The 14,231-nt window shown below is 42.5% G+C and overlaps 1 long non-coding RNA gene across 1 annotated transcript; it reads right to left on the reverse strand.

The window, feature by feature from the left end:
• Positions 1-742: 742 nt before the first annotated feature.
• Positions 743-4,794, reverse strand: LOC123589205. The gene is made up of 2 exons (XR_006708215.1): positions 4,513-4,794; positions 743-1,158 (listed from the first exon to the last, which is right to left on the reverse strand). It is a non-coding gene; the product is annotated as an uncharacterized LOC123589205 (long non-coding RNA).
• Positions 4,795-14,231: the final 9,437 nt, after the last annotated feature.

The following is a 14,231-nucleotide window of genomic DNA, read 5'->3' on the forward strand; positions in this document are numbered from 1 at the left end:
TCTGACTCTTGGTTTCGGCTCAGGTCATAATCTCACGGTTGGTGAGTTTGAGCCCCATGTAGAGCTCTCTCTCTCTGCTTCTTCCCCTCCCTCTTCCCCTTTCCCACTCACTGTCTCTGTCAAAATAAACAAATAAAAACTTAAAATAAATAAAAAGAAAGTCCTTGTCTTTTACAGGTCGATAATGAAATATTTATAGATGAAATTATATCAGTCTTAAGATTCAATTCAAAACAATCCTGGGTGGGAGGGATGGTATAAAGAAAACAAGATTGGCCATGAGTTGAAAATTATTGCAGCTAATGATGGTATACTGGATTTCACTAAGTTTTACCTATGTTTGAAATTCTGCATACTAAAAATAAAATAAGATAAAAACTGGGGCAAAAAAGAAAAGAAAAGAAAAGAAATTTGCTCAGTCAAGATCTGCTTTGAAAGGGACATTTTGGGGTTCATTACTTTCTCATCGTGCCCAGAATAGCACCATGCTTCTTCCATAGGGCAATTTGGATCTGTACTTCTCAGTCTTTAATGTGCATCTGAATCAGAAGGATCTCGTTAAAATGCAGATTTGGATTCAGAAGACCTGAAGTGGGGCCTGATATCTGCATTTCTGACAAGCTCACAGGTGATGCTGACGCAGGGTTCCCTAAAGGATGCAGTCATTCCCTCTTCATAACCTCTCTTCCATTGGCCTTCTACCACTTCCTCATTCTCCACCATCCCTTCCTGGGCCCGTTCCCATTCTGGCCCAACTTAGATTCTGTGGCTCACCTGGACCATCACTCCCTTGTAAACCCCTTCAACATCTCTCCTGTGGGATTTGTCCAGCAAAACTTCAACGTGATGACACTCCCGTCTCCAGGTGCTTGAACCCAAGCATTTAAACGACGGTGGAGAAAATGACCCAATACATACTCTTCATAGGCACTCTGTTTGATGTAGCAACCCTGCTCCCTCCTTTACAGTGCTTATTTCTCCCTCTCCAAGAGGACCAGTTTATATGTCCTCTCTTTCCTCTTTCCATCTCCTTTACTCTCTGCTAATGACCTTGCCTTTGTTGTAAACAAAAGTTGACACACAGCAAGCTCTTCATCTTCCCAGTACCAAATTTAGGAGTCTTTGTGTGCCTGTTCCATCTTTTCTCCTCATCCCCGCCTATAAAAAAATTAAAATCTGTCATCACCTATCTGTTCACACACACTTTTCCATCCCATCCCCTCTTGCTCATTCAACTGCACCATATTGAGAGTTTACATCATCTAGAGGCTGCTATTGTTTTTTAAAAAGCAAATATAAAATCAAGACAGTTCTTCTAACCCTGCCCCATATCTAAATACTGCCTGATTTCCATTATGCCTTTCATAGTTTACTTATCTCCCTTCACTCCTTAACCCACGCCAACAGGGTTTCTATCCTCACTGCTCCACCAAAACTGCTCTAGTCCAAGTCTTCAGCTAGCTCCAAGGTTCCAAGTCAGACAGACACTTTTCTGTCCTCAATTTACCCAGTGTCTCAGCAACATTTGACCCAGTTCATAAAATTTTTTATCTTTTTCTGTCCTTCCCATCCCCATCCCCATCCCCACCCCCCACCCCTCGCAAATACCCTCATCCTCTCCTAGTCTTTCCACTTTGGGAATACGTTCACCAACCTGGGAAGCTTTAATATGTCCTTTTTCTTTAACGCCTTTCAAATCCATCAGCAAGCCTTGCTTTTCCTACCACGTAAGCATTTTTTTCTAATCTGTCCACTCCTATTCCATTTTCATTGTAATTACATTAAACTAAATTGTCTCCTAGTTCCCAAACAGGCCACCCACTTCCTTGCCTCAGGGCCTTTGTACATGCTATTGCCTTGCCTGGAACACTTAAACACATTCTGAGTTCCATACGGCCCAAATTTCACTCTAGGGTAACAATCTCAAAGTCTTCCTAGACTCTAAGCCATTCCCAGATAACCCTGTGAGAAAAGGAGACATTTCTATATCACAGTCTAGATACACTCTTGATCCATGTCCAAAACAGATGCTCAGACTCCTACTTGTTCCAATCAGAAAACAAAGGTTGATATATGACCAAGTTTAAGTTCATTTCCAATCATAGTAAAATTGACCCCAAATTTCCTCCTGGTTTTCAGTTCCTTCCCACAGTAGAGGAAGACAGTACCAGATTATCATTTTCAATTCATGTTGTAGCCTGGAAACAAATGGAACCCCATTTTTTGTAGCTCCTCTGGTTCAGAGACATATTTCTCCATCCCTTGAATCTGGGCTTGCCCATGCAACTTGTCTAGGCCAATGGAACACTAGCAAATGGGAAACAAGTGGATGTTTGAAATGTGCATGTGCATTGGGCCCCCCCACCCCAACCTCGCTGCTTTTGGAACCCAGCTGTCATATGAAGAAGACGGGGCTAGCTCACTAGATGAGGAGACACATGACCCGGTCAAGTTCAACTGCTCCTGCCGATCAGCAGACAAATGAATGAGATCATCTAGGACCAGCTACCTGCAGCCAGCCTGCCAGCTGACTAGCTGCATGAGTGAACCCAAGCAAGAACTACCATCCAGATGATCCCACCCGCGACTGCCAACCCGTGGCATAACAACCCATGGCTGTTTTAAGCCACTATGTCTCAGAGTGGTTTATAGTGCAGCAAAAACTAACTGATACACCTCTTGAAGAAGTCTTTTCATACTGCAGATCCAATTATGCTACCTCCCTACTTAAAATGCTTTAATGGGTTTTCATCGATCCTGGAATACAACCCAAGTCACTTTGGCAAGGCCTACAAGATATCCACGTTGCCTGAATGGCCTCATCTCCTGTCATCATCCCAATCACACTGTGCTCAGCCCACTGGCTTCTTGCTGGTCTTTGGGTGGTCCCAGCTCTTTCCCACCTCAAGGCCCTCACACATACTATTATTCCTTCTGCAATGCTTTTCCTGGATCTTCACCTGCTTGACTTCCTGGCTCCTCTCTCAGGTTCCAACTTAAGTATTGCATTGGTGACTCCTTTGACCAAGTCTTCCTCTTTGTCCCCCCAACTGAAGCATGTCTCCAGTTACGTATTCTCATGGCACCCCCTTATTCTTCTAGGCAAATACACTGATTTGAAATAATATGTTGTCTTATGTGGTATGTTTAATAGCTGCCTTCTCCAATGGACTGTAAACCCCATGAGAACAGGGTGTCTCTGTCTCTGTCTTGCTCACAGAGGTGTCCCCAAACCTTGCATACTACCTGTCACATAGTAATGTGGATGGATTTTTTTTCTAGGCAGTTTATCGCAGTAGGTAACTGTGCAGGCTCTGGAGAGATTCTTCCTGGGCCCTGAATCCTAGCTCTACCCACTTACTAGTTGAGTGACCTAACTGACCGCTCTGTGTCTCAGTTTGCCTATCTCTAAATTGGAGACAGAAATTGCACCTGTTCATTGAGTTGTTGGGTGGATTGTGCTCAATAACTGTTAGTTATTTCTTGCTGAACAGGTGTCAGCACACCTGGAAAACAGTGAACCAGAAGCTAGATCTGACGCAGCCAACACCTGCTTCCTATAGTAATGTGGACACTGCCAAGATTAAATCTACATGTGTCTCCTGCATGGCTAGTTTTTCAACCAATGCTCTGCCTCATTATACAAAGGTACAGCCTCAAACTCTGAGCCAGCCCTCTGAAAAGCATACAGTCCTAAGCCTTGAGCACTGGATCCTGGCCCCTGCTTTAAAACGTCACTTATCCCACAGAGTCAGACATTTGGGGTCAGAAAGCAATGTCTCCTGACTGCTGTAACTGCCCCTCCTATCACTTGCTGATCTAGCTAAGCAGGGATCCGGTTAGCCAATGAACATCCACCCAAGGAACAGTCCTGATGGCCCCAAGAAATAGATCAGTCACCCTCTAACACACACACACACACACACACACACACACACACACACACACACACGACAGGAAGTGGGCCATGTACATTGTGTTAGTGAGAAAAACATTTTGGAAGGGATAATTAGTGCATTTCCAATCACCAAGTCCTCAGAGTCTTGTCTTTCAGGTTCTGGACAGAAAGAATAGAAGATCTAGGTGTCCAGAAAAATAGTAATTTTAAAAGGTGAGGGGAACAGACCCCTAAGAAAAGCAGGAGAGAGACAAGAAGTGGGGGGCGAATAAGAGGAGAAAATAGGAGTTGGAGTGGGAGGGGGCAGGTGAGAGAGAGACTCAGAGGAGCAAGGCTGAGGAAGGCAAGAGATGGGAAAGAGGCAGGCCGGCGGGGAAAGGTGGGAAAGGGACGGGGGAGCTCCTTCCACCCCAGCGCGACGTAACCAGTAACCAGCGCAGCTCCGCTTTCCGGGGAGGCTGCGGAGGTTCGGCGGACCGCGAGCGAGAGCCGCAGCTCCCCGGAGCCGGCAGGCGCTTTCCTTCCAACGTGCCCAGCAAGGGTGTCCTGTGCATGCTAATGAGGCAGCCTAGGACAGCTTCACAAATAATTGCTCACAGTGTTCAGTAACTTACCAGGCTGGGAGTCAGTGGGCTGCAGAATGATGGGGCACAGCTCCTGGGGGACCCCCAGCAGAGGGGGCCTGGTCTCCAGGTACCCGGTCCTCACAGGTTAGTGCCTGCAAGATGACGGGTTTTCCATTCAGTCGGGCACCAGCCCAAAGGGAGGGAGAGCCAGACCAAAAGGCAAAAGAGAGGAGGGGAACCTGCTTGTGTTTTTGTATTTAAATTGTTTTTGAGCCCACGTAGCCCTGGGAGTCACATGCTGCCTCCAACATCACCGGAGTCATCACATGATACAGGTCCCCCATCATGTGATAAGACAATTCTGCCTAACTTCGGCCCCCCACCCCCACCCCCACCTCACAGGCTGACGGATAAAGTGCTTCTGGAGGAGTCCCCCGCCCCTCCCCGCAGAAATCTGGTTGAGAGAGGGATGCAGATGGAGAAAGCTTGGAGCCCATGCAACGCTGAGATCTTGACGAATACTTAATACGCCTTTCCCCCTCCTCCTAAGCTACTGCGACTTGGAGCCGCGCCAGCCTCATTTGAATTCCAGCCTTTTGTGAATAACTCAAGTGTCGCCACCGTTGCTCCAGCAATCGCAGGGCCTTTGCGCTCACACCAGCCTGCCTCGTTCTGGAAAGCCCTGGTCCGCCGCCTCCCCGCCCCGCAGCTTCCATGCCGCCTCACCGAGCAGCGGGAGCGGGGCGGAGGTGGGGAGACTGCGCCCGCTGAACCTTCTAGGCTTTCTTTTTTTTTTTTTTTTTTTTTTCCCAGCTGCAGTGAGAGTCAGGTGGGGCCCCGTCTGGCTCTCTGATTAGGCTGTCTCCTCTTGGTGATCCTAGCTCTGTTCTGCCTGCAGGATTTCTCTCTACCAATCTGCATGTGTGCGTGCATTTCTAGGTTTGTCTCCTTCATCAAGATACAGTTGAATCGATTTGGTTTAAAGATCTGTTGGGCTTGTTTCCTCCCACGTCAGTAGCCTCCTTTCCTCATTGATTCCTTCACTCTAACAATCTTTTATTAAACAAACGTTTTTGTAGAGCACCTACTATGTTGCAGGTCTTGTGCTTGGCACTGGTGAGGAGGAGAAGGAGAGGTTTTAAAGATGCATAAAGTCGGCTCCCCGTTCTTGGGGTCATGTTGTGGCCGAGGCAACAGAAACACAGACAGAAGTAGCACATGCAGATTTCATGGTAACACAAACTTGTTTGTACAGAAATGTAAATTCCCTGTTTGTCTAGGCCCAAATCTGATTTCTACCCTAACCACGCTGCCCCCCCCCCTTCTGCCACATGCAGGAAACAATTTATCACACCATTTAAACTCCATCAGGGGTAAGCAGTCAAGTATGTGTGTCACAGACACCTCTGCTTTATTGTGTAGGACAAAACTTTTTTATTTGGAGCTGTCTCTTTCCACTGGCGCCCATCTGGCCTTCAGACATAATCCTCTTTTGCTGGACCTCACCCCCAAATTGCAAAGTGACAGTGAAGGACTCTCCTTCTAACGAAAGTGGTCCACACGGTTTCTTTACTAGTTAGTTCATCTGAGTGAGTATCAGAGCTTATCAACCCCAGGGTGGAGAGCAACAAGAGAAAAATCTTTTTTTTCTTTTAAGATTTTTTTTCTTTGTTAAATGTTTATTTTTGAGAAAGAAAACAAGCGGCGGACGGGCAGAGAAAGATGGGGACAGAGGATCCAAAGCCAGCTCTGTGCTGACAGGAGAGAGCCTGATATGAGGCTCAAACTCACAAATCATGAAATTATGACCTGAGCTGAAGCTGGATGCTTAACTGATTGAGCCACCCAGGGGCCCCTGAAAAGAGAAAAATCTTTCATTTTACTTGCTTTAAATCTGAAGCAGAGAAAAACCACCCAGATGAGTTTACTAGAAAGTGATTAGATTCAGTTTCCTGTATTGGCAGAATGGGTGGTGAGTGAGGGTGCGGCAGGGAGGCTGGAGGCAGGGGTGAAGTTCAGGTGTAGAACTTCTTGCCTTACACATTTCTACAACTCATATTCCCTGTCAACAAAACCCCTTTATAAACATTCCAATAGCAATGTTTCCAATGTAGGCATGTGACAGTTCTTGCCAGAGGGGTGAGAGGGTCAACTGCTTGGACCTTCTGGAAAGATTTTTCCTATTTGATAAGAGGGAGTCTCATGAGGAAAAGAGTCCTTTTCTTGCTTGCTACATTTTGCTACTTGGATGTGGTCATGGGAGACAGCCATGTGACAATGAGTTAAAGAACATCATTAACATGCTAAAGATGGCAAAGACGAAGACTGAAAGGGGTGCCTGTGTGGCTCAGTTGGTTGAGCATCCAACTCTTGATTTTGGCTCAGGTCATGATCCCACAGTTGTGAGATGGAGCCCCCCATTGGGCTCTGCACTGAGTGTGGAGCCTGCTTGGGATTCTCTCTCTCTTCCCCCATCTGCCCCTTCCTCAAGTGCACATGTGCATTCTCATTCTCTCTCTCTCTCTCTCTCTCTCTCTCTCTCTCTCTCTCTCAAAAACATTACAAAAAAGGACAGAAAAGCCATAGGTCCTTAATGGAATTGAACTGCCAAAATGACCAGCTATCTTAGAAAAATTAAGAGTCTTTATGGTTTAAGCTCTTTTTTTTTTTCAACGTTTTTATTTATTTTTTTGGGGACAGAGAGAGACAGAGCATGAACAGGGGAGGGGCAGAGAGAGAGGGAGACACAGAATCGGAAACAGGCTCCAGGCTCTGAGCCATCAGCCCAGAGCCCGACGCGGGGCTCGAACTCACAGACCGCGAGATCGTGACCTGGCTGAAGTCAGACGCTTAACCGACTGCGCCACCCTGGCGCCCCGTGGTTTAAGCTCCTTTTAGCCAGCTATTTTAACACTTGTGGTTGGAACACATCCTAACTGAAACCGCATCCAAGGAATTTGGCTGTTGCTTGCTGGTCATCAATGAACTTGTGGAGGTGGAGGTCTGGTGACAGTGGGTTAAGAAGTAAATTGGAAAATTCTATTCCTGACAATATGGAGGACCCGATAGGCATAGAGAAGTTCTGGATAAAATATAACAGGCATTCTTTCAAGTGCATAGCGGAGCTGCCTAAAAGGCAAGAGGAAACAGAAAACCAGAGAGCCAAGCACCATAAATTAACACTGTGCCAATCTTGAAGAACTGGTGCTTGGTGGGGATGTGGTAGCCTTAGAAGATTGGGTTGTAGCCCAGGCAGCTGAAGGTGACAAAGTCTTGCCCCTGAGAGCTGGAAATGAAATTTCTACATCAACTTAGGGCCCTTAAAGCACTGTATTCTCAATGAAAATGTGGAACAGGACAAAGTTTACCTTTATGTCCAAGAAAACATGGATCTTGTGGGATCTGACCTGAATTCTAAGTGAGAGAAAAAATTACTCCCCTGATAATTAATAAGCTTGTCTTGTCCTCACGTGCCCTTGATGTTTGAATATACAGTCGACTCTTGAACAACACAGGGATTAGTGGCACTGACCCCCGATGCAGTAAAAATCCACAAACTTTTGACTCTTCAAAAACTTAACTACTAATATCTTTCTGTTGACCAGAAGCCTAAATAGTCAATTAATACATATTTTTATGTTATATATAATACTGTATTCTTATAATATAAAGTAAGCTAGAAAAAAGAAAATGTTATTAATAAAATCATTACAAAGAGAAACTACATTTATAGTACTGTCCTGTAAAAAAAAAAAAAAGTCCATGTACAAGTGACCTCCACAGTTCAAGGTTGTGTTGTTCAAAGGTCAACTGTAAACCACTTTTATGACCCAGAAAAAAACAAAAATAAAAAATAACACATAAAGAGAGGAGCCTTGGACAGACAAACATAAAACTGATCTAAAAGCAAATTCCTTAAGCCCAGGCCTCAAAAGAATACCCACAGATTAAGTTCCCATCACAGATGAGTTCATAATCCAAAATTTAAAAACACCAGTTCTTTTAACACACAGCCAGAACAAAGAGCAGGACAGACACTATAAATTTCATATAATAAAACAGTTGAATGAAGTCTATTAAAAAACTTTATGCTTAACTTTTTAAAAAGAGGGAGTGCCCTTTGATTCCAAATAAGATGGAATAACAGGAATTAGATGTACCCTTCTGCCTGAAATTGAAAAAAAAAAAAAGACAAAATATATGACAACAGTTTTCAAGACATTGAATGTCAGATAACAAAGGACAGTGATCTTCGAGACAAAGGAAACCAAGGAGATAAGCCCTATTATTGCCCCATACTACTCCCTAGAGAGAGTCTCCAAGCTGCAGTGCAGATGTGGAACTCAAACGGAGTCTGACAGTCTCCCTAAGTCAAAGAGACAGAGCTGGGAGTCCAGGGAGGCCAATGCCAATAGAGTTTTCAGGGCAGTTCACTGGAGAGGACAGAGCTGCACAGAAAATGAAGTGCAAGGGTATCTCTCAAGTCTTCAGTTGAGTACATAACATCACATGTCTGTGAGAAAACTACCTAACACGATGGGAAAAACTACCCCAAAGGATTTGAGAGACTGAGTTTTGGGGGTACACATAGGGCCAGGAATACCTCCTGCTCACTATCCTAGAATGGAAAACTTCCTAATTCACAGGGTATCAGGTAGGACAGTTAGAAGTGTTTTGCCTCAGTGGTGGGACTGAATTATGCCTAGACTAAACACAACTCTGGTTTAACCAAACAAACTTTCAAAGCAAGCTTTGAAAGGATCAGCAGGTTTCCAAGTAACTGAACTGCACCCCCTATCAAAGTTCAAAAGTACTTAAAGAAACACAGAAACAGCTAGCACACGTCAAAGTAAAATTCACAAGTCTACCATCTGATCTCTAATATTAACAGACATGCAAAGAAACAGAAAAACATAACTCATGGAGAGGAGAAATAATCAATCAAAACTAACCTAGAAATGGCACACAATAGAATTAGTATATAAGGAAGTGCAAGCAGTTACAATAATTACCTTCCATATGTACTAGAGGAAAGATGAGACATGTTAGGTAGAAACATGGAAGATGGAACAAAGAACAAAATCAGTCTTCTAGATTTTAAAAAAAGGAAAAAAAATTATGGCTGAAATTTTTCCAAACAGATGAAAACTATAAACACAAAAATCCAAAAAGCTAAACAAACACCAACCATGAGAAACATAAGGAAAGCTACACCAAAGAATGTCATAATCAAACTGCTTAAAACCAACTATAAAGAGGAAATATTAAAAGTGGGTAGGGATTGGGGCGCCTGGGTGGCGCAGTCGGTTAAGCGTCCGACTTCAGCCAGGTCACGACAGGTCACGATCTCGCGGTCCGTGAGTTCGAGCCCCACGTCAGGCTCTGGGTTGATGGCTCAGAGCCTGGAGCCTGTTTCCGATTCTGTGTCTCCCTCTCTGACCCTCCCCTGTTCATGCTCTGTCTCTCTCTGTCCCAAAAATAAATAAACATTGAAAAAAAAAAAATTAAAAAAAAAAAAAAAGTGGGTAGGGATCATTTCACATCTGCTGAAATTGCTATAATTAAAAAAAAAAACACACTTTTGTGTTGGCAAAGATAGGGAGAAATTAGAATCCTCTACACTGCTGGTGAGAATGTACAATGGTGCAGCCACTTTGGAAAACAGTTTGGCAATTACCTAAAAAGTTAAATATTCAATTACTATTTGGTTCAATAGTTTTGATCCTAGTTGCATACCCAAGAAAACACGTGTTTCATAAAAACTAATACATAAGTGTTCATAGCAGCATTAATCACAATAGCCAAAACATGGAAATCTAAGTGTCCCTCAAATGATTAATAGAGAAGCAAAATGTAGTATATACTTAAAATGAAATATTATGTGGTCATAAAAAGAAATTAAATACTGATACAAGGTGCAACATGAATGAACCTTAAAAACATATTAAGTGAAAGAAGGCAGACGTCAAAAAACCCATGTATTATATGATTCCCTTTATATTGAATATCCAGTATACGCACATCTGTAAAGAAAAGTAGATTAGGGCTGGAGAGATGAGGGTATTGGGGATGTGGTAACAGCTAAAGGGTATGGGTTTCTTTCTGGGGGTGATAAAATCTTCTAAGGTTGTGTAGTGATCACTGCACAACTCTGTGAATATACTAAAAACCACTGAGTTGTATACTTTAAATGTGTAGTATGTGAATTATATTCCAATAAAGCTGTTACAAAAAATAAACAAGCAATGAGAGAGTGGAAAATTTTACAGAGAAACAAAAGGAAGGATGATAGTAAATTTCTGTTGGAAAAAATGCATATGTGACACAGTATAACATCTGTCCTTTAGTAAAAGGAAAAAAAGTCAACCTAGAATTCTACACTTAGCAATAAATCTTTCAAAAAGTAAAGCAAAATAAAAATGTTTTTAGTCATACAAAACCTGAAAAAAATTCATCACCAGCAGACCTTCACTATAGGAAATGTTCAAGGAAGTCCTTCAGGCAGAAGAAAATGATGCCAGATGGCAATCTGGATCTACATAAAGGAATCTCAATTCCTTGAGATTATAAAGGAATAAAGAGGACAAAGAATAGTAAATATAAATACTTTATTTCTTATTTAAAGCTCTGTAAAAATAATAATAATGTATTGTGGGTATACAAAATAACTAGAAGTAAAGTATATGACAAAAAAATAGCATGAAAACCAGAAGAAGAGAAATAGAAGTATAAGATCCTTATACTAACTATATGTGAAGTGGAATATCACTTGAAAGTGGGCTATGATTAAGTGTAAGATATATAGTATAAACCTAAAGCAAGCACTAAAATAACATAATTAGAAGTCATAGCTAATATACCAACAGAGAAGATGAAATGGAATAACAAAAATATTCATTTCACCTGAAAACAGAAAAAAGGAAAAGGGAAACAAAGATGATTTCAACCCATTCATATCAGCAATCACATTAAATATAAATGATCTAAACACCCCATTCCAAAGCAGAGACTGTGAGAGTGAATCAAAAAGCAAGAACCAATTGTATGTTAAAAGAAACCCATTTTAAATATAAAATACAAATACGTTAAAAACACAAAGATGGGAAAAGATTATACTATGCTAACATTAACCAAAAGAAGGGTAGATTGGATCTATCAATATCAAACATAGGGAGATGTCTACTACAAGAGATAAAGAGGGTAATTTCATAATGACAACAGGGTTAATTAATCAAGAGCATATAACAAACTTAACATTTATTCACCAAATAAGAGAGCTTCAAAATAAATGAAGCACAAGAGATAGTACAGTCAGGAAAAACAGGCAGATCCACAATGATAGGCAGATATTTCAACATCCATCTTTCAATAATTAATAGAACAACTATACAGAAAATAAGCATAGAAAACTTGAACATTTTGACAAACTCACTCTAATTGACATTTACCGGACATTCCATATGACAATAGCAGAATACACATTGTTTTCAAGTGTGCATAGAATGCTTACCAGGATAAATGACAGCCTCAGTCATAAGACAAATTTCAAAAAACTCGAATAAATAAAAATCATATAAGGTCTTCTCCTACCAAAATGGAATTAAATTAGAAATCAGTAACATATAGTTTTTTGTGTGTGTCTCACATCCATGAAATATATAGCCAGATCAACACTAAACCATCCCGCACACCTAGAAAACCGATTTGAGGATTAACACAACAATCTGCACAACCTGAACCACAATCTGCACAACCAGAACTCAGCAGGTAAGCGGCGCAGAGAGGTGAACTGGGGGAGAGAGAAGCCACAGAGGGCAGGGAGTTGTTTTTGCTTGTGGAGAGAGGTTGGGGGGGGGGGAGACAGGAAAAGCACCCCCAAGAGCAGCTGGAGAGAAAATGGAAAAGTGGAAACAGCCACAGTGACTGAACTAAAAAGGGAGAAAGGAGAAAAGAGAGGGTTTCAATTCCATTAAGAATCTATAAACGGGGAGCGCAGAGGCTGAAACTCTGCAGCTGATACCTGGTGGTGCCCTGGTGGGAAGGACGAATCCCCGGGAGCAGAGTGGAGTCTGGGGGTCTTCAGGCCACATGGCAGAGGCGGTTCCCCTGCTGGGAGGGCATCTGGTAGAGTCCGTGTGGCCACCTCGGCAGACCCCAAAGAAAAACCACATTCGCTGGTGCTGGAACACGGTCCCTGGGGGTGAAGCCTGGTGCCAGACGCGTGTTGTGATTTGCCATAATCCCTGAAACGCTGCTGCTACACTATCGCGCAAACGTTTTCTGGGGCGGGCTGGCACCCGGTCGCGGTCTCTGGGCCTCGTCAGCAGCACGGTACCGCAAACATTCCTGGGTGCCGCCGGCACCCGGCCATTGCTCAGTGAGACCCTCCACAGAGAGGCAGAACGGCTCGAGGCCACAGTCTCGCAGAAATACGGGGTCGGGAAACACACTCGCATCTGAGATAAAACTCAGAAGGGAGGTGCTGCCTGGGGCTTGGTCACGGAGGGTGTAAAAGTAGAGAATGGATGGAAGCCGAAGACAAAGGACAGGTGCGCGATTGCTGATCATGGAGAACGGAGATCTGATAAGAGACTGGGTGGCTGGGTGACGCCATTTTTGCCGCTCTGGCGCATGCCCATAGGCACCTACAAGCGCCACAACCGTCCACCCCAGTAAGCTAAGCGGCGCCATCTAGTGGAGAATGGAGCCATTACACTAAGCCCCACCCAACTGGGCCAACCTCACTCTTCAGGAATAAAACTCTCCACCTGGTTAGTTTACGGACTAAAAAGTGTTTCAGTTTGACTTCTAGGGGAAAATGAAGTAATTTTAATCATATTTCAGTCTGTTTGCTGGTCCATCTATTCAATTTTCTTTGTTTTTCCATTTCTCTTTTTTTCTTTTTTTCATTTTTCTTGAATACAGAAAGAGAAAAATTTATTTTTATTTTCAATTTTTATTACAAATATTTTTCTTTATTTTTTTCTGCTATATTTTTTACTTTTGTGTAAATTTTTTCAAATTCTATTTTACTTCCATCATTCGATTTTATTCTGTTTCAGTGTATTCATTTTTTCAAATTTTCAAACGATTTCCTTTTTTTCCCTTTACTCTTTTTTCTCTAATCTATCAAGCCCCTTTCAACTCCCAGACCAAAACACACCTAGGATCTAGCATCATTTATTTGATGTGTGTGTGTGTGTGTGTGTGTGTGTGTGTTGTTTTTAATTTTAACTAACAATTTTTTTTTGTTTTTACCTCATTAATTCCTTTTCTCCCTTTAAAATGATGAAATGAAGGAATTTACCCCAAGAGAAAGAGCAGGAAGAAATGACATCCAGGGACTTAACCAACACAGATACAAGCCAGGTGTCTGAACGAGAATTGAGAATCACAATAATAAGAATACTAGCTGGGGTGGAAAATAGATTAGAATCCCTTTCTGTGGAGATAAAAGAAGTAAAAGTTAGTCAGGATGAAATAAAAAATGCTATACCTGAGCTGCAATCTCAAATGGATGACACGGCAGCAAGGATTGATGAGGCAGAGCAGAGAATCAGTGATATAGAGGACAAAATTATGGAGAATAATGAAGCAGAAAAAAAGAGGGAGACCAAGGCAAAAGAGCAGGATTTAAAGAATTAGAGAAATCAGTGACTCATTAAAAAGGAACAACATCAGAATCATAGGGGTCCTGGAAGAGGAGAGAGAAATAGGGGTAGAGGTTATGTGAGCAAATCATAGCATAAAATTTTCCTAACCTGGGA

Source organism: Leopardus geoffroyi, chromosome E3, assembly GCF_018350155.1.
Source record: "Leopardus geoffroyi isolate Oge1 chromosome E3, O.geoffroyi_Oge1_pat1.0, whole genome shotgun sequence".
NCBI classification, from domain to species: Eukaryota; Metazoa; Chordata; class Mammalia; order Carnivora; family Felidae; genus Leopardus; species Leopardus geoffroyi.